Raw genomic sequence first — 19,183 nt, forward strand, 5'->3', positions numbered from 1 at the left:
GATTGTCACAGGTTACTCAATGCTATGCTACGAGGAGCTCCATGCTAATCGACCCTCCATTCAAATATATAATGGTTTCTCCTGTTGCAGTCGGCATGAACACATAAATACTGTGGATATTACGTTACATAACGCGGTGAAAAAGCGATAAACTCTGAACAGAGTCACGGTGTGTCTTTGAATTCACGTCACGTGATAAATGTGTTCTGATGAAGCTTGAAGATGCATGCAGTTAATATTCATGTAGCTATTTAACTGCTCCACATCCATTTGAAAGAATAATTACTGTTTACTTTGCATATTCGGCTGTCATACAACATATACTCAATTCATACATGAAGTGTTATTAGAATTAAACTACCAGCAGCTTATTAAAACTAGGAGTGATGCTTAAGTTTATTACTTCTTCTTGAGCCATTTATTTTAATTCAGAATTCTAATGAGTATATGGTAAATATTATTTACCTACTCTTTAAGAATATTAATACCATTTGGTGTTATTAACCTGTATATTGTTTGAGATCTGTATACCTTCATCAGCAATGTTAGAACCAGAGTGTGATGAAGTTTTAATTACATAGTATAATCATATTCTGACTAGAAGGATCTGACATTGAGATGTAAAGTGTGCTCATCAAAATCACTGCACATAGACACATCAGATGTTGATTGCTGTACTAACCTCCGGTGTCCTGCTGTTCATCTCTCTATTGCAGACACTATGGAGATGTTTGGACTGCAGTATAATGAGCATGGTTGCCCCCAGTTCCTGTGGACTGGGACCAGCACAGGACCAAGACTGCCCGACCTCCTCCAGAGCAGTGCATCCACTGCACAGTCATCGTAATGGTGCTTGGCTAATTATTAATATTATGAAAATATTAGAATTTTTTTTTTAGCAAATCTGTAACTTTCTTTAAAAAAATTACACTGCAGTCTTGTTATTGGTGACCTCAGCTAGGCCCAGAATTATTTTCATGAGATATCACCATGCGGATTTCGAATGAATTCAATTTAAAGTTAGCGAAAAATAAATATTATTAATATTATGACAATATTTGAATTTTATTTAAAGCAAATCCGTTACTTTCTTGTTTATTCTGTTTCTTTATGGGCATTGGCACTAAGGAGGATTGTCCAGCATGGTTTGTTATGTTATTGTGCTTTGAAGTTTATGAATCATACCAGTATTTGCTTTTGAAGAGACCAATTGACACCATTATTGTTTCTGCAATTTTGTTTTCAGATGGCTGAAGAACCGTTACAAGCCGCTAACACCAGTCTGCTTCAGCAGCTTGGTTGAAGTGGAGATTGGATGATGCACTGTGCCCAACTAATCATACACGTGATGCCTTGAGAGGTCGGGGTCAGATTGTGAGTACTCCTCTGTTTTCCTGATCCGATGTGAGGTCAAAGGTCAGGGATGTCTATGTGTCAGATTGTAATGCACTCGAGACAAATTTGTAAATTGTGAAATGGGCTATACAAATAAACTGAATTGAATTGAGGCGTCAGTGCACAACTCAAGGCGACAAGCATTTATGCATTTACATAATTTACATGACGGGTCTATACTTCACGTCGGGACACACGGCATGAATATGTTCACGTGGTTAAAGCGCCACCTGGTGGCTGAACTGGACTTTATCGAATCCGCCAAACTTGTCGCTCGTTACAAGTCGCGGCCCGGTCGATCCGACCGGCGCCTCGGGTCCTCGGCGCCAGCTCCCGACCCGGGTGGCTGAACCCTTCGGCGCTTGCAGCTTTAATTCTTATTAGGGTCGGCGACAGACGGAAGTCTGGAGAGAGGAACCTATTGAAATTGTTAGAATTCTTATTATTCCGCATCTTATTTTAGAACATTGGGGGCATATTGGGGGTACGTATCATATCTCAAAACTCACCAAATTTGGCAAGCTTGTCAGGATTGGTGAAAATAGACGGATGACACCGACCTCGAAATTCGGCTTGCTCTCTAGCGCCACCTAAAAATTTGACCGGCGACGCCCCTCACCCAGTATGTTCAAATGACTAGCTTTATTTTTTTCCAAGTCCACTTGGACCTGCTCTACAAAAAAGCCTCTCAGGACCCTAAGCTCCGCCTACTTAAACTTTCGGCCATATTTTTTTTGGTAAAAAACACATCAGAGGCGTTTGCTCCGAAATGCGGGGTCCAATTCATACCAAACCTATTGGAGATAATGATCATGGAAGCTATATCATCTAAGATCTATCATCTTTTTTCAAATATATCATTGTGGTAAGGATCTATGGCCCAACGAACATTTTAGGGGCGTGTCCTGTTTTGAAATGCTCATAACTTCAAAACTATTGGGAAGAAAAAAAAAACAGAATTTCAGGATATGTGCAGAATGGAGCCTGGAACATTCACAGCAAATTTCGTGCAATTTGAACCGTAGGGGGCGCTACAATAATTCACCAAAGTTGGCCGTTTTGGCGTTTTGGCGTTTTTCGCTTGATTTGGCCAGTTTCCACTTTTTCCCCTTCGATTATTTCTCCCACAAAACGCCAACAGAATCGGCTAAAAATCAGTTTTATAGAATCTCAAGACTTGAATAATGAACACTGTGAAAAAAACGGACTTTTCGTCGGTAGAAAATTTACGTTTTTTTACTGCCAATAATTTTGTACTTTCTGTGATTTCTTTATGTTAAAAACTATTGCTTAAACTCATCCGATACTTCCCCAAAACATCATGTGTGATGCCAGTCAAGGCCTGAACACAATCACACGAAGAAACAAGCACATTTCTTGGAGGAACACCTATTGATCACCTATTGAAGTAAATAACCAAATTTTTCTGCCCAAAATAATGTGAGCTCCTACGGCTGCATGTAAACCAGCTGGCTCATAGCTCACCATGTTAAGTGTTGGTCTGGACACCTGGAGATGTGTGTTCTATTCCAAGACAAGGTAGCTTTTTTTCATCACTTTTTTTTTTTACATTGAATTTACATGAGGTGATCTATACTTCGTGACACCTGACGATGAATATGTTCACGTAGTTAAAGCGCCACCTAGTGGCTCAACTGGACTTCCTTCAGTCCGCCCCAAATTTGTTTGACTAGCCCGTTATTTAGAATGGAATAAGAACTCTCTCTCTCTCTTTTTCTCTCTCCTCTCTCTTTCTCTGTCTCCTCTCTCTGTCTCCTCTCTCTTCTCTCTCCTCTCTCTCTCTCCTCTCTACTGCCCTCCTCGCTGGTCTGATACGGATCCGTATTGCCCTCTTACGTCATTTTCAAAATGAACTATATTGATAGACAGCCAAGAGCAGTGGTCCTCAAACTAAGGCCCGCCTCCACATTTGGCCCGGCCCGCTGAACAATACCAGATAGGCATTATGATTTTTTTTCAGTCTGGCCACGCAAATCCTAGACTAGCCCATTATTTAAAATGGAATAAGAACTCTCTCTCTCTCTTTTTCTCTCTCTCTCTTCTCTCTCCTCTCTCTCCCTCTCTCTACTCTAACATAACTAACGTCAGTAAACAGCTGGGCGAGGCTTTTAAATCACAGTTTGTGAGTTTGTGTTATTTATTTTTACTTCACGTAGGGACACGTGATGCATGAATATGTTCACGTAGTTAAAGCACCACCTAGTGGCGAAACTGGACTTTGTCGAGTCTGCCCCAAACTTGTCGTGCTCGTTATAAGTCGCGGCCCGAGTCGAGTCCGGACCGCGCCCTCGGCCGGCGGGCGGCATCCCGCCCCGGCTCTCCGGTGGGTGGCGAGACCCGTGGTGTGCTCGACGCTGCTTGCAGCTTTAATTCCACTTTTTTATTTTTGAACATTGGGCGCATATTGGGGGTATGTATCATATCCCAAAACTCACCAAATTTGGCAAGCTTGTCAGGCTTGGTGAAAATAGCCAGATGACATGGACCTCGAAATTCGGCTTTCAAAAATTGCTCTCTAGCGCCACCTGGAAATTTGACCGGCGACGCCCCTCACCCAGTATGTTCAAATGACTAGCTTTTTTTTTCACAAGTCCACTTGGACCTGCTCTACAAAAAAGCCTCTCAGTACCCTAAGCTCCGCCTACTTAAATTTTCCACCATATTTTTTTTGGTGAAAAACACATCAGAGGCGTTTGCTCCGACATACGGGGTCCAATTCAAACCAAACCTATTGGAGATAATGATTATGGAAGCTACATCATCTAAGATCTATCATCCTTTTTCAAATATATCATTGTGGTAAGGATCTATGGCCCAACGAACATTTTAGGGGCGTGTCCTGTTTTGAAATGCTCATAACTTCAACACTATTGGGAGAAAAAAAATAACAGACTTTCAGGATATGTGCAGAATGGAGCCTGGAACATTCACAGCAAATTTCGTGCAATTTAAACCGTAGGGGGCGCTACAATAATTCACCAAAGTTGGCCGTTTTTGGCGTTTTTTGGCGTTTTTTGCTTGATTTGGCCCTTTTCCACTTTTCCCCATCGATTATTTCTCCCACAAAACGCCAACAGAATCGGCTAAAAATCAGTTTTATAGAATCTCAAGACTTGAATAATGAACACTGTGAAAAAACGGACTTTTCGTCGGTAGGAAATTTCGGTTTTACTGCCAATAATTTTTACTTTGTGTGATTTCTTCATGTAAAAAACTACTACTTAAACTCATCCAATACTAACGCAAAAATCATGTGTGATGCCAGTCAAGGCCTGAACACATTCACACGAAGAAACAAGCACATTTCTTCCAGGAACACCTATTGAGAAGTAAAATAACCATAATTTATTCACTTTCACGATAGGCTTGCTTCTCTTTGTCGGTCAATCAGATCGGCTTCAAATTTGTAACACACAATCCAAACATTGTCATGATGTCAGCCCACAAAGCATTTCGTTCGGTGTTACACTATTGCGTGCCAACCCATTCTTCGCATCAAACAACGAAGGGCTTTGGAGGGACTAAACATGCTCCTGTGAAAATACCCTTGGCAAACATATTAAGAATCAAAGATGTAGTTATTACCAGATAGGCTTTTTATTCTTCAAAAGTGGTAATTTGCTCCGCTGCGCCACCTACAATATTCACTTAGGCAGCCCGTGCTTCGTTTGACCTACATGTATAACGCTGGGTAGGTATATGTAACACAAGTAGACGGAAAGAAAAGTCTCTTGGCACCATGCTCTAAACTGTACCGGATGTCGCCAATATTGATTTCTGTTTCACTATGTTTGTGCACAGCTCATCTCATTTCCACCTACAGGGCATTCACCTGCGTTTCATACTCCAGGCCAGCAGGTGGCGGTAATGCACCAAATATATGGATGCAACCTGCTTTTATACATCAAAGCAGGCGAACAATAACACAGCGTGCTGGCGGCTGATACTCCAGGCCAGCAGGTGGCGATAATGCACCAAATATATTGATGCAAACCGCTGTTTAGAACAGAAGAAGTATCACACTGCAGCTTTGCCGGCCTGGTCTGCAGTCTGCTCCGTCTGAGACGGTAAGAATTTTAAATGTATTACAATGAACTACAATCCAACGATAATTAGTCATGGCAGTCTCTTGTTCACATGACCGCTGTAAAATCCACCGTGTTTATCCGGTGCTCTTTCTCCGTGTGTGATTATCACAGGTTACTCAATGCTGTTCTACGAGGAGCTCCATGCTAATCGATCCTCCATTCAAATATATAATGGTTTCTCCTGTTCGCCAGTCGGCATGAACACATAAATACTGTGGATATTCGTTACATAACACGCAGTGAAAGAGCGGTAAACTCTGAACAGAGTCACGGTGTGTCTTTGAATTCACGTCACGTTATAAATGTGTTCTGATGAAGCTTGAAGATGCATGCAGTTAATATTCATGTAGCTATTTAACTGCTCCACATCCATTTGAAAGAATAATTACTGTTTACTTTGCATATTACGGCTGTCATACAACATATACTCAATTCATACATGAAGTGTTATTAGAGATTAAACTACCACACATCCCGTGTCAGCTGTTCATCTCTCTAATTGCAGACACTATGGAGATGTTTGGACTGCAGTATAATGAGCATGGTTGCCCCCAGTTCCTGTGGACTGGGACCAGCACAGGACCAAGACTGCCCGACCTCCTCCAGAGCAGTGCATCCACTGCACAGTCATCGTAATGGTGCTCAGTATTAATTATTAATATTATGAAAATATTTGAATTTTATTTTAAGCAAATCTGTAACTTTCTTTAAAATTACACTGCAGTCTTGTTATTGGTGACCTCAGCTAGGCCCAGAATTATTTTCATGAGATATCACCATGCGGATTTCGAATGAATTCAATTTAAAGTTAGCGAAAAATAAATATTATTAATATTATGACAATATTTGAATTTTATTTAAAGCAAATCCGTTACTTTCTTGTTTATTCTGTTTCTTTATAGGACGTGGCACTAAGGAGGATTGTCCAGCCGCAGGTTTGTTATGTTATTGTGCTTTGAAGTTTATGAATCATACCAGTATTTGCTTTTGAAGAGACCAATTGACACCATTATAGTTTCTGCAATTTTGTTTTCCAGATGGCTGAAGAACCGTTACAAGCCGCTAACACCAGTCTGCTTCAGCAGCTTGGTTGAAATGGAGATTGGATGATGCACTGTGCCCAACTAATCATACACGTGATGCCTTGAGAGGTCGGGGTCAGATTGTGAGTACTCCTCTGTTTTCCTGATCCGATGTGAGGTCAAAGGTCAGGGATGTCTATGTGTCCAGATTGTAATGCACTCCGAGACAAATTTGTAAATTGTGAAAATGGGCTATACAAATAAACTGAATTGAATTGAGACGTCAGTGCACAACTCAAGACGACAAGCATTTATGCATTTTACATCAAATTTACATGACATGGTCTATACTTCACGTCGGGACACACGACGCATGAATATGTTCACGTAGTTAAAGCGCCACCTAGTGGCTGAACTGGACTTTTGTCGAATCCGCCCCAAACTTGTCGCGCTCGTTACAAGTCGCGGCCCGAGTCGAGTCCGACCGGCGCGCCCGGGTCCTCGGCGCCGGGTCCTCGGCGCCGGCTCCCCCGACCGGCGCGGGTGAGCGAGGACCCGTTCGACGCTGCTTGCAGCTTTAATTTCATCTTAATTCTTTTTATTTATTCTTTATTTTCCCTTGCCTGGAAAACAATTCAATTCCACCTACATGCATACGCTCATACATGTACATCTGCCATCATCAATGTATTTTGTTTCCTTAAATAACATTTTTTTTAAAGCTCACACACACATGTGCACATGCAATTTATTTATTTATTTTTATTTATTTTTCTCTGACTTTATGACTGTTTCGTCGTCCTCTAGGTGTTATGTCTATGTTTTGTCTTTAAAAAAATAAAAAATAAAAGAATAAATGCAATTCAACATTTATATATTGGCATATATATTTATTATCGGCCAGCACTATCGCCCCACAGCACGAGGGGCCCGGGTTCCATCCCCTATCCCGGGAGGTACTTCTGTGGGGAAAGAGAGAGAGAGAGAGAGAGAGAGAATTGTCTAACAACATGTCAGGATGAAGAAAGACATTTTGAAAAACCTTCTGAGAAAGAGAGGAACAAAGAGCAACGTGTCCAGAACTAGGACCAAAAGACGTGAGGAAGGGAGGGAAGTCATCGAAACAGAAATAAAAGCATCTTTAAGTGGAATCGAAGGGTTGAATTTCCCCTCCCCTTCCTTGCAGTGTTATTGCAGGCAAAACAGAGATATAAAATGTTCCCCCAAAGAGAGATAACTTACCCTCCGATGCTCTTTGCTCGATGTGAAGGTTGCTGTAATCTAGCCGCACGCCTGGGGAGCAACACGGCGCCACAGCTCGCTCATCAGGAAGCATCGCTTCACGAAAAGGCCAAGAGATTATTCTTGGCATATCGGGCTGTTATAGCCGGCTAGGAGAGATGGAGAAGGAAGTAAGGAGGCACGACAACAGCAGGAGTGAAGTGGAGACGAGAGGGCGGAAGGAAAGGAGACCAGAGTCGGCAAAAGGTGAAGGGAGGAAGTCGTCGAGACAAAGTAGACGAGGGCAGACGGAACAGTAGATCAGGGGGGAAAGGACACACAGAGGAGAGGAGACGAGGATGTGAATCATTAGGAGAGATAAAAAGGAATTTAATGGTGAGAGGAGACGTGAATAAGAGAAGACCGGTAGCAGTAAGTGGAGGAAACAAACATTCGAGCCTCAGGCGTACATTACGTTTTAATACGATCCCTTTGACACCGGGCATTATTTGTTCTGTACTTTTTGAAGTAGTTCCTCCTTCAACGATCCTGAAGAACCCATAAAGTAAAACCGTCTGGAGCTGCTTCATGATGCAGAATCATAAAAGAGGAAACAATCATATGAACCTGAACCAGTCCGACCTATAAAGTGGGTAATGTGGTACTACAAGCCCTCTAGTGGGGTAACATGGTACTACAAGCTCTCTAGTGGGGTAACATGGTACTACAAGCTCTCTAGTGGGGTAACATGGTACTACAAGCTCTCTAGTGGGGTAACATGGTACTACAAGCTCTCTAGTGGGGTAACATGGTACTACAAGCTCTCTAGTGGGGTAACATGGTACTACAAGCTCTCTAGTGGGGTAATATGGTACTACAAGCTCTCTAGTGGGGTAACATGGTACTACAAGCTCTCTAGTGGGGTAACATGGTACTACAAGCTCTCTAGTGGGGTAACATGGTACTACAAGCTCTCTAGTGGGGTAATATGGTACTACAAGCTCTCTAGTGGGGTAACATGGTACTACAAGCTCTCTAGTGGGGTAACATGGTACTACAAGCCCTCTAGTGGGGTAATATGGTACTACAAGCTCTCTAGTGGGGTAACATGGTACTAGAAGCTCTCTAGTGGGGTAACATGGTACTACAAGCTCTCTAGTGGGGTAACATGGTACTACAGGCTCTCTAGTGGGGTAATATGGTACTACAAGCCCTCTAGTGGGTAATATGGTACTACAAGCTCTCTAGTGGGGTAACATGGTACTACAAGCTCTCTAGTGGGGTAACATTGTACTACAAGCCCTCTAGTGGGGCAACATGGTACTACAAGCTCTCTAGTGGGGTAACATGGTACTACACACTCTCTAGTGGGGTAACATGGTACTAGAAGCTCTCTAGTGGGGTAACATGGTACTACAAGCCCTCTAGTGGGGCAACATGGTACTACAAGCTCTCTAGTGGGGTAACGTGGTACTACACACTCTCTAGTGGGGTAACATGGTACTAGAAGCTCTCTAGTGGGGTAACATGGTACTACAAGCCCTCTAGTGGGGCAACATGGTACTACAAGCTCTCTAGTGGGGTAACGTGGTACTACAAGCCCTCTAGTGGGGTAACGTGGTACTACAAGCCCTCTAGTGGGGTAACATTGTACTACAAGCTCTCTAGTGGGGTAATATGGTACTACAAGCTCTCTAGTGGGGTAACATGGTACTAGAAGCTCTCTAGTGGGGTAATATGGTACTACAAGCTCTAGTGGGGTAATATGGTACTACAAGCTCTCTAGTGGGGCAACATGGTACTACATGCTCTAGTGGGGTAATATGGTACTACAAGCTCTCTAGTGGGGCAATATGGTACTACAAGCTCTCTAGTGGGGTAATATGGTACTAGAAGCTCTCTAGTGGGGTAACATGGTACTACAAGCTCTCTAGTGGGGTAATATGGTACTACAAGCTCTCTAGTGGGGTAACATGGTACTACAAGCTCTCTAGTGGGGTAACATGGTACTACAAGCTCTCTAGTGGGGTAATATGGTACTACAAGCTCTCTAGTGGGGTAACATGGTACTAGAAGCTCTCTAGTGGGGTAATATGGTACTACAAGCTCTCTAGTGGGGTAACATGGTACTACAAGCTCTCTAGTGGGGTAACATGGTACTACAAGCTCTCTAGTGGGGTAACATGGTACTACAAGCTCTCTAGTGGGGTAACATGGTACTACAAGCTCTCTAGTGGGGTAACATGGTACTACAAGCTCTCTAGTTATCAAGCTCCTCTTTTATGGAACCAGCTTCCAATTTCAGTCCGGGAGGCAGACACAGTCACCTCGTTTAAGAGTAGACTTAAGACCTTCCTCTTTGACAGAGCTTAGTTAGGGCTGAATCAGGTTTGCCCTGGTCCAGCCCTTGATATGCTGCTATAGGCTTATAGCTGCCGGGGACGGATGCACTGAGTACCTATCGCCTCTTTTTTCTCTCCTTAAGGATGAATGTTCATCTCTCCATCACACGTTACTAACTCTGCTTTCTCCCGGAAGTCCTTTTGACTTTCGTCTCATGGGGTCATCGGACCCTATGAGGCGGCATAGATCTATCTGCCTGATGGATCGTCTGCGTCTCGGGAATTTCCTGCCCATGACTACGCCACTGTCCTGTTGAGACTCCGCACTCCTCCTCCCCACCGCCATCTGCCTGATGGATCGTGGAGGTCTCCATCGTGTGGATGATATGCCTACTATGAACTACACTCTGTCATATTCATTGAATGTATTTTAACTCTAAATCTGTCCTTCTGTACACATTACATCTATTGCATCTGTCCATCCTAGGAGAGGATCCTCCTCCTCTGTTGCTCCCTGCAGGTTTTTCCTTTTTCCCTTTTTCCCCCTGAAGGTTATTTGGGAGTTTTTCCTGGTCCGATGTGAGGTTTTGGGTGGGGCATGTACAGATTGTAAAGCACTCCGAGACAAATTTGTAATTTGTGAAATTGGGCTATACAAATAAACTGAATTGAATTGAATTGAATTAGTGGGGTAACATGGTTAGAGGGTTCGAGAGTTAGAGGGTTAGGGGGTTAGGGTTAGGATAGTAGGAAAGTGACTTACTGCCTCTGGATTGACTTGTTGGGTCTTAAATGAAACCATCATGTTTGGTGGCGGCGGTTCGGCTCAACGCGGTTTAAAAACAACCTGAAGTAATTGTTGGTCGTCGTTCTCCAAGCCAACATGAACTCGTCTGATTGAAGTGGTCCTCCTCAGCCACCATACAGCAAACACACGGCGCGGTGGCGTCGCCGTCGACTCCACTCCCAGCTTCTTCCCTACAGTCGCCGGTCAATTGCTTGGGAGCGCTCGGCTGAAGAGGCTCTCGGCGAGCGGCCGCGGCGCCCTGATTGGGTTCTAATGGCGGACCTGAAGAGAGGAAGTCGGCGTCGTGCCGGTTGCATCTATATGGTAACGAGCTGCGAGGCGCCGCCATCCGGGACTCTGGAACCAACCGCCGGATACACGGATCCATCAGCATGAGAGGGCTCCAATTGTTTCTCCATCCGACTGCAATCAACAGATGCTCGGGCACACACACACACACACACACTCAAACACACACACACACACACACACACCCTCACACACACACTCACACAACCACACGACCACACACACACACATTACAGCTAACGATGAGGTGTGAGGTGTTTCCTTTAGGATACTGTTCCTTTAACAACTCCGTTGAGAAATCAAAAAACCTGAAAGAGAACCAATCAGGTTGAACCTATTTTAACATGTGACCTGACCATTAAACGTAAACACATGTTTCACACGTTTCCCTGTTTCACGTTTCCCTTTTTCCCAGTTGCACATGTTTCACATGTTTCCCCGTTTCACATGTTTCACATGTTTCCCTGTTTTACATGTTTCACATGTTTCTCTGTTTTACATGTTTCCCCGTTTCACATGTTTTACAAGTTTCCCCGTTTCACATGTTTCTGTGTTTCACATGTTTCCCTGTTTCACATGTTTCATATATGTCCCTGTTTCATATGTTTCACATGTTTCCCTGTTTACTTGTTTCACATGTTTCCCTGTTTCACATGTTTCCCTGTTTACTTGTTTCACATGTTTCCCTGTTTCACATGTTTCCCTGTTTCACATGTTTCACATGTTCCCTCTCGGTCGTCGTTCCTCTCGTTCCTCTCGTTCCTCTCCATCCTCTCTCAGTCCTTTCTCCTCACGCTTCGCTCTCTTTAGTTTTATTTGCTGCGTTGCTGAGGTTTCATGATGCTGAAGCTTTCCCGTCAGAACGAAGACTTTAAACCACGAGCGTTTCAGACGTCGTTACAAACTCGTTACATTGTTGCCTCAATGTGATGTCGCCGGTTTGATCTTTTGGCCCCGAGGACGGACAAAGTGTCTGGATGAGTGTTTAATGCAGCTGCTGCTTAACTCCCTTAAACACACACACATACTCACACACATACTCACGAACACACACACTCACACATCCTCACGAACACACTCATACTCACACACACACACTCACACATACTCACACTCACAAACTCACACACACACTCACACATACTCACAAACTCACACACACACTCACACATACTCACAAACTCACACACACATACTCATGAACACACACACTCATACTCACAAACTCACACTCACATACTCACAAACACACACATACTCACAAACTCACACACACACTCACACATACTCATGAACACACACACTCATACTCACACAAACTCACACACACACACACATACTCACACACACACACACATACTCACAAACACACACTCACACATACTCACAAACTCACACATACTCACACACACATACTCACACACACACTCATACTCACACACACACACACACTCACACACTCACACACACACACACACTACTACACCACACACACACCTCATACACAAACTCACACTCACACATACATACTCACACACACCACACACACACACATACCTACACTCACACACTCACACACACATACTCACAAACTCACACACACTCACACTCATACTCACACATACTCACAAACTCACACACACACATACTCACGAACTCACACACACACTCACACACTCTCACACTCTCTCACACACACACACACCTCATACTCACACTCACACACACACCACACACACACACTCACTACATCACACACACACACTGTCTCACGAACACACACACACACACACACACACACACTGTCTCACACACACACACACACTTTCACACACACACTCACACACCACACACTGACACATTCACACAGACTTAGGAAAGGAGAGGAGAATGTAAGGACACATAGGAACACTTACAGAACACACACACAGAGAGGAAACAACACTGAGGGGAAGTGACTGGAGGAGAGGAATCAAAGAGAGGAAAAGAGAGAGGGGGTTAAGGAGAGAAAGAAAATGAAGAGAGAGGAGGAAGGCGATTAAAAGGAGAAGAGGAATGAAACAGTTGAAGCTGTCGAGCTGAGAGAGGAAACTCAGAAATAATGTGGAAACACCACCAATTAGAGGAGAAGAGGAGGAAATAATTAAAAAAGGAAAAAGAGAGAAGGAAGTATGGAGCAGAATGAGAATGTGGCGGAGGGCGAGGAGCCCAGCGCTCCGTCCTCAGTCCTGATGCTGTGAAGAGAATATCGATCCACAGGAGATGAGACACAGGGAGTCTGGCCTCACCGGAGAACCACGTTAGAGAACGTCACGACGGCGTCTCACACAGGAGATGAGACAGGAGTCGTGGTCTCAGAGCTAGAAAATTACTTTTTAATCTGCCGCTGTACCGTCGGGTCGACGCTTTTAATACGACTGCAATCAGTGGAAAAGTAAACTTTAGGGTTCTGTTGAAGAGAGAAATGATAAACAGGAACATCTTCAGGTTGAGATACGAGCGCCATCGCCGGGAGGTTTTCATTCTTTATAATACCGGAAATAATTACTGTGAATCAATCATCCCACATTCGGATATCCATATTGTATTATTATTGTATTAATGAAGCCACGATGTCATCACTTCTAGGTCGTTTTCAGTCATCTTCCTAAATAAAAGGTACTGGGCCCGTGACTGATCCCTGTGGAACTCCAGAAGCCCTGGCACCATGTTAACGTGTACTCACTACTATTTTTCAAGTCGCTTTTATGGACTACGGTTTTTATTTGTTATAACACCCGTGTCACCGTAAATAATGACTGTGAATCAAACTTTTTAATCTCCCAAATTCTTATACATCCATATTGTATTATTATTGTATTAAATTAGTCAAAATTTGATTGTTCTAGTTGGTTTTCAGTTGCAAATAAAAGTTCCTTCAAACATTTTTCTTACCAACATAAGTGTGTCGTCGGCAAATAGTTACAAACTTTAATGATACAAATCTAAAGTATAAAAAGTATTGGGCCCATTTGTTACAAATGTTAAATGGTCAAATGGACCTGTGCTTGTAGGGGGGGGGGGGGTATCCTTCCTGTGAGGTCTCCATGGCGATGCTGTGTGGTTATCTCTTGTTTAGACTACTTATTTATTCATGCAATTATTTATTTATACTTAAGACATTTTCTGTCCTCATAAATATGAACCACAAAGTTAAAAATAATATCAACAGATGTTTATTAATCCTAATATCTGGTCCATGTTGTGGATTTCATGAATGATTATTTTACAAATAATTCGGCAAAGTTGATGAAATATCTCATCGTTCCATTTAAATTATACAATTTATAATAATTAGTAAACAAAATTCATTCTCATGTCGAAATAACTTTGAACTAAAGAAACATCAAAACACGATTAATGCTTATTATGGAGCGAATTCCTTCCACCAGGGGTCTGAGTGCTGTGTGTGTGTGTGTGTGTGTATGTGTGCGTGTGCGTGTGTGTGTGTGTGCATCTGTAATCGGGATTGGCAGAGCGAACTGAGCTCACGCTCATCATTGGTGTGTGTGTGTATGTGTGTGCGTGTGTGCATGCGTGTGTGTGTGTATTTATAGCTGTGGTTCAATCTGTGTTCCATCCAGCTGTAGTGAGGAGATAATAGTTTTAAACACAACACACACACACACTGATACATTTACACACACACACAGGTTTACACACATGTTTACACACATGTTTACACACATGTTAACTCACATGTTTACACACATGTTAACACACATGTAGTGTGTACGGATGGTAAAGGCACATTTTTTAATTTGTAATTTGGGCTATACAAAATAAACTGAATTAAATTGAATTGAATGTAAAATAGGATAAATGTCATTCTTGTAATGTCAGTTCATTTAAAATGTTTCATGAGAGAAACGAGTCTTTACTTTAGCGTTCTTACACAATGCGTTCATTTTATTTATTTTCAATTCAGTTTATTTGTATAGCCCAATTTCACAAATTACAAATTAGTCTCTGAGTGCTTTACAGATCATAATGATAACAACTTGCCAGATTTTAAAGAATAGCAAAATAATTTACACAAAGGACGTTTTCTGACACATTAATTGATCAAATAAAAAGAGAAAGGACCATGCGGCGCGTCGCCATCACAGAGAGATGTTATGTGTGAGTAAGAATCCAGTGATGGGGTGATGATAGAGGAGAGGGAGAGAGATGGAGAGAGAGAGATGGAGAGAGAGGGAGCGAGAGAGACAGTTTGAGAGAGAGATGGAGAGAGAGATGGAGAGAGAGAGAGACAGTTTGAGAGAGAGACAGTTTGAGAGAGAGGGAGCGAGAGAGAGACAGTTTGAGAGAGAGATGGAGAGAGAGAGAGAGAGAGATGGAGAGAGAGGGAGAGGGAGGGAGAGAGAGAGAGACAGTTTGAGAGAGAGATGGAGAGAGAGAGAGAGGGAGAGAGAGAGATGGAGAGAGAGAGAGAGAGATGGAGAGAGAGGGAGACAGTTTGAGAGAGAGATGGAGAGAGAGAGATAGAGATGGAGAGAGAGAGAGAGAGAGACAGAGGGAGAGAGATGGAGAGAGACAGAGAGAGGAGGGGAAGGGATGCAGATGTTTGTGAAAAGTGTGATATTTAAAGCCCAGATGATAATCAGGAGCAGGAGAGCGTGTTTAAATATTAACGCGTGTTTCACGTTGTGTCGACGACACGGAGCGCCGCCACAATGAAGACGAGCCAGGAAGAGCAAAGGTACGACGAAGATGGATTTACATTCACACTCATGTGCACACGCACACAAACACACACAGAAACACACACACAGAAACACACACACACACAGAAACACACACACAAACACACACAGAAACACACACACACACACAAAAACACACACACAGAAACACACACAGAAACACACACACACTGTTGGCAGTCATTCAGTTTGGCTTTGGATCGTCTCAGAGAAGAAATAAGCCAAAGCTTTCATCTGTCATAATTTTCGATTTTAGAAGTCAGCTTCCTGCATACCGTGTGTGTTAGTGTGTGTGTGTGTGTATGAGTGTGTGTGTGTGTGAGTGTGTGCTCTCTAGAAAAAATATATTGTGTCAGGAGGTTTAAAGAGTTGAAAAGTTAATCCCAACATCAACTGTATTAGTCACACACACACACACACACACACGCACACACAGTGAACAGGTGACTCCTGATCACGTCGTCCTCGTCGTGAGCGAGTTGTTCCCGTTGGAAGACGTTCATCGACGAGGACGACGAAGACGACGAGGACGACGATGACGATGAGGACGACGAAGACGATGAGGATGACAAAGACGAAGATGACGAGGATGATGAAGACGACGAGGACGTCGACGACGAGGATGAGGATGAAGACGACGAGGACGACGAGGATGACGAGGACGAGGATGACGAAGACGACGAGGACGACGATGAGGACGACGAAGACGATGACGAAGATGACGAGGAGGACGACGAAGACGACGAGGACGTCAGCTGTAGGTGTGTTAGTTGTGGGGTTCCTCAGGGAAGCTGCTTCGGCCCCTTTATGATTACATAGCTACCTGCTACCCGCTAAGGCCATCCGACCTCTGCAGCTCATCCAGAATGCAGCAGCTGGTCTTCAGCCTCCACTCCTCCACCCACACCACTCCGCTCCTCCGCTCTCCATGGTTACCGGTGGAGCAGCATCCGCTTCAAAACACTGGTTCTTGGTACCGTGCTCTAGACGGATCGGGCCCCGTCTACATCCTGGATGTGGTCACACCGTACACCCCGGCACGTTCGCTCCGCTCGGCAACAGCCAACCGTCTTGTGCCTCCTGCACCTCGAGCTCATCACTCTACATCCAGACTGTTTGCTGTCCTGGCTCCTCAGTGGTGGAACGAGCTCCCCACTGACATCAGGACAGCAGGAAGTCTCTACATCTTCCGCCTGACTGAAAACACACCTTTTCCGACTATATCTGGATTAAAACACAGATTTGCACTTCAGTGGCACTGGGATGGCACTTATTGTGGTGCTTTTGTGGTTCGACTGAGTTGAGGAAGTGTTGCTTCCTGTGTTCTTGTTGTTCTTAGTTTGTACTCTAGGTTGAAATGCACTTATTGTAAGTCGCTTTGAATAAAAGTGTCTGCTAAATGACATGTAATGTAACATAGATGATGATGCTCCTCCTCCTCATGACTCCTACAGATGCTCCTCCTCCTCATGACTCCTACAGATGCTCCTCCTCCTCATGACTCCTACAGATGATGCTCCTCCTCCTCATGACTCCTACAGATGATGCTCCTCCTCCTCATGACTCCTACAGATGATGCTCCTCCTCATGACTCCTACAGATGTTCCTCCTCCTCATGACTCCTACAGATGATGCTCCTCCTCCTCCTCATGACTCCTACATATGTTCCTCCTCCTCATGTGACTCCTCCATGAGGAGCTCCGCCTTGGAGGTACACATTATTTGTGATATTTGGCAGAACAAACAATTTATTCACGACGAGGAAAAAATGAGGAGATAAATTATCAAATAAAATATATAATTACAGTAAAAGTGAATTATTATTATTATTATTATTCACACAGCGGTGTTTTAAATGTTCGCTTCCAGACGGAAATCATTTGAGTCTTTGTTTCAGGTTGACGCCCCCCCCCCCCCCCTCAGGGAGCGGCGGTACATCAATTAGCTTCCAGCTCAGCAACTGAACAATGGCGCCGTGGATTAGCGGTTCTCTAAGAGGCAGCTAGCCCCCGACGGCTAAAGGGCACGGCGCCGCCGGAGAGATGGGGGGAACAGGAAAAGAGGGCAGGAAAGAGAACGAGAGGAAGAAGAAAGAGGAGCGAGGGACAGAGGAAGAAGAAGTTTGAGAGTATGGAGAAAATGAAGGAAGAGAAGCTCGAAGAAAAGGAGGCGAGGAACGACGGAGGGGTGAGAGGAAGAAGAGGAAGAGGAAGAAGAGAGGAGTCAGAAGAGGAGTGTCTGGTAACGGAGAGACTGAATGAAAGAAGAGAAGCTCCAGGATGGAGACAGAGGGGATAAACGTTCTGCAGGGTCCCCGAGGAGTCACTGCTGCCTTGTGATTGGCCGAGGAGCGATGCTAACGGAGGAGTCATGAGGTCATGACCCGCGATCCTCGTGTCTCAGTGAGGAGAGGCCTCTCCTCCTCCTCTCCTCCTCTTCTCCTCTCCTCCCCTCCTCTCCTCTCCTCCTCAACTCTCCTCAACTCTCCTCTCCTCCTCTCCTCCTCCTCTCCTCCTCTCCTCATCGCCTCTCCTCCTCTCCTCCTCTCCTCAACTCTCCTCACCTCCTCTCCTCAACTCCTCCTCTCATCTCCTCCTCTCCTCCTCCTCCTCCTCCTCCTCCGCTCCTCCTCTGCTCCTCCTCTGCTCCTCTCCTCCTCTCCTCCTCCTCTGCTCCTCTCCTCTGCTCCTCTCCTCCTCCTCTGCTCCTCTCCTCCTCTCCTCCTCTCATCTGCTCCTCTGCTCCTCTCCTCCTCTCCTCCTCTCCTCTCCTCCTCCTCTGCTCCTCTCCTCTGCTCCTCCTCCTCTGCTCCTCCTCTGCTCCTCTGCTCCTCTGCTCCTCCTCTCCTCTCCTCCTCCTCTGCTCCTCTCCTCTCCTCCTCTCCTCCTCTGCTCGTCTCCTCTGCTCCTCCTCTGCTCCTCTCCTCTCCTCCCCTGGAAACACAAAAACACAACATATTGAAGGGTGAGGGCGCCCTCTTTTGGTAAAGAACGGTACTACACGCGCCTCCCCCTGTGGGTCCGGTACCGGGTTCATCCGGTTCTGGGACTCTGAAGCGGGCTCTCGTAACCTGGTTGATGCCGGGCCTCTGGGCCTGTGGAGCTCTTCTGGAGTAGAGAAACAAACCGCTAGATGAAACACACAGATCCACGACCGGTGGCCTGTGGGGGTAGTCTAGTGGTCTAGTGGTCTAGTAGTCTCGTGGTCTAGTAGTCTCGTAGTCTCGTGGTCTAGTAGTCTAGTGGTCTAGTGG

The 19,183-nt window shown here is 44.6% G+C and overlaps 1 long non-coding RNA gene across 1 annotated transcript; it reads left to right on the forward strand.

Annotated features, from left to right (window-relative positions):
* Window positions 1-5,374: 5,374 nt before the first annotated feature.
* On the forward strand, window positions 5,375-6,443 carry LOC130208857 (uncharacterized). The gene is made up of 3 exons (XR_008834492.1): window positions 5,375-5,483; window positions 6,010-6,142; window positions 6,407-6,443. It is a non-coding gene; the product is annotated as an uncharacterized LOC130208857 (long non-coding RNA).
* The last annotated feature ends 12,740 nt before the right edge of the window (window positions 6,444-19,183 follow it).

This window comes from Pseudoliparis swirei, chromosome 18 (assembly GCF_029220125.1).
Source record: "Pseudoliparis swirei isolate HS2019 ecotype Mariana Trench chromosome 18, NWPU_hadal_v1, whole genome shotgun sequence".
Lineage (NCBI taxonomy): Eukaryota > Metazoa > Chordata > Actinopteri > Perciformes > Liparidae > Pseudoliparis > Pseudoliparis swirei.